Source organism: Petromyzon marinus, unplaced genomic scaffold (assembly GCF_048934315.1).
Source record: "Petromyzon marinus isolate PM22_M1 ecotype Great Lakes invasive population unplaced genomic scaffold, UKy_Petmar_22M1.pri1.0 PM_G_Scaffold_52, whole genome shotgun sequence".
In the NCBI taxonomy this organism is placed as follows: Eukaryota; Metazoa; Chordata; class Hyperoartia; order Petromyzontiformes; family Petromyzontidae; genus Petromyzon; species Petromyzon marinus.
The window spans coordinates 1297501-1300000 of NW_027423005.1; positions in this window are offsets into that span (position 1 = coordinate 1297501).

The following is a 2500-nucleotide window of genomic DNA, read 5'->3' on the forward strand; positions in this document are numbered from 1 at the left end:
AATTGATATTTTTCACGGATAGACCCCGTGAAACGCTAGAAATTGGCGGGGATGTGTCTCTTGTGGCTCACGGGGCTGTTCGGGTCGCACAGAAATCCCTGGGAATGGGAAAACGGGTCATTTTCGTGTTGCCACATTGCGTACGAACCGCATGAAACTTCCAGAGGCATTTGCAGCAGGAATGCATGTGCACTCAAAAACTTCTATATGTTTCACGGATAGACCCCGTGAAACGCTAGAAATTGGCGGGGATGTGTCTCTTGTGGCTCACGGGGCTGTTAGGGTGGCACAGAACTCCCTCGGAATGGGAAAAGGGGTCATTTTCGTGTTGCCACATTGCATAGGAACGCCATGAAACTTCCAGAGGCATTTGCAGCAGAAAGGCACGTGCACTCAAAAATTTTAATATTTTTCACGCATAGACCCCGTCAAACGCTAGAAGTTGGCGGGGATGTCTCTCTTGTGGCTCACGGGGCTGTTAGGGTCGCACAGAAATGCCTCGGAATGGGAAAACGGGTCATTTTTGTGTGGCCACATTGCATAGGAACGGCATGAAACTTCCAGAGGCATTTGCAGCAGGAATGCATGTGCACTCAAAAACGTCTATATTTTTCACGGATAGACCCCGTGAAACGCTATAAATTGGCGGGGATGTCTCTCTTGTGGCTCACGGGCGCTGTTAGTTAGGGTCGCACAGAAATCCCTCGGAATGGGAAAAGGGGTCATTTTCGTGTTGCCACATTGCGTACGAACGGCATGAAACTTCCAGAGGCATCTGCAGCAGAAATGCATGTGCACTCAAAAACGTCTATATTTTTCACGGATAGACCCCGTGAAACGCTAGAAATTGGCGGGGATGTGTCTCTTGTGGCTCACGGGGCTGTTAGGGTCGCACAGAAATCCCTCGGAATGGGAAAACGGGTCATTTTCGTGTTGCCACAATTGGCATACGAACGGCATGAAACTTCCAGAGGCATTTGCAGCAGAAATGCATGTGCACTCAAAAACGTGAATATTTTTTCACGGATAGACCCCGTCAAACGCTCGAATTTGGCGGGGATGTTTCTCTTGTGGGTCACGGAGCTGTTCGGCTCGCACAGAACTCCCTTGGTCCACCTGATTCGTGCATACAGGCAGCAACTAAAACTCTGTAAACCTGCTGTGAGGACATCTAAACAGTGGACCAGTGAGGCTGTGGAAGATTTGCGGGCGTGCTTAGACTGTACTGACTGGGATATGTTCACGACTGCTACCAATAGTCTGGATGAACTCACAGAGGCTGTGTACATCAGCTTCTGTGAGGACTGCTGTATCCCAACACGTACCAGGGTGAACTTTAACAACAACAAGCCCTGGTTCTCAGCAAAGCTCAAAAGGTTGAGGTTGGAGAAGGAGGAAGCGTTTAGGAGTGGGGATAGAGACAGATTCAAGGAGTCGAAGAACAGGTTTAGCAAAGCGGTGAGAGAGGCTAAACGACTGTACTCAGAGACACTAAAACACCAGTTCTCTACTAACGACGCTGCTTCTGTCTGCCAAAGGGCTCAGGCACATCACCAACTACAAACCCAGAGCGCCCCACACCACTAACGACTCCCGCCTAGCCAACGACCTGAACGAGTTCTACCGTAGATTTGAAAGACAATTGGACTGTCCTGAACCACCCCTTCCCACCCAAGAGGCCCCATCCCCCACCCATACTACAGAAACGACTCTCTCCTTTCAGGAGGGAGAAGTTAATGGGCTTTTCAAGAGGCAGAATCCACGCAAAGCAGCCGGGCCGGACTCTGTCTCTCCAGCCACCCTCAGGCACTGCGCTGACCAGCTGTCTCCGGTGTTCACCAACATCTTTAACACCTCCCTGGAGACATGCCATGTACCAGCCTGTCTCAAGTCCTCCACCATCATCGCTGTGCCCAAAAAGCTAAGGCCAACAGGACTAAATGATTACAGACCGGTCGCCCTTACATCTGTGGTAATGAAGTCTTTTGAGCGCCTGCTCCTGGCACACCTCAAAGCCATCACAGACCCTCTCCTGGACCCCCTTCAGTTTGCCTACAGAGCCAACAGGTCTGTGGACGACGCAGTTAACATGGCCCTCCACTTCACCCTACAGCATGTGGACGCCCCAGCATCCTACGCCAGGATCCTGTTTGTGGACTTCAGCTCTGCCTTCAACACCATCATCCCTGCCCTGCTTCAGGACAAGCTCTTCCAGCTGAACGTGCCCTACTCCACCTGCAGGTGGATCACAGACTTCCTCTCTGACAGGAAGCAGTGCGTTAAGCCGGGAACAGAAGTCTCTGACTCCAGGTCCATCAGCACGGGAACTCCTCAGGGCTGCGTCCTTTGCCCACTGCTCTTCTCCCTGTATACCAACAGCTGCGCCTCCAATCATCTGTCCGTCAAACTCTTGAAGTTTGTCGGACGACACCACCCTCATTGGGCTGATCTCTGGTGGGGATGAGTCTGACTATAGGTGGGAAGCTGACAACCTGGTGAC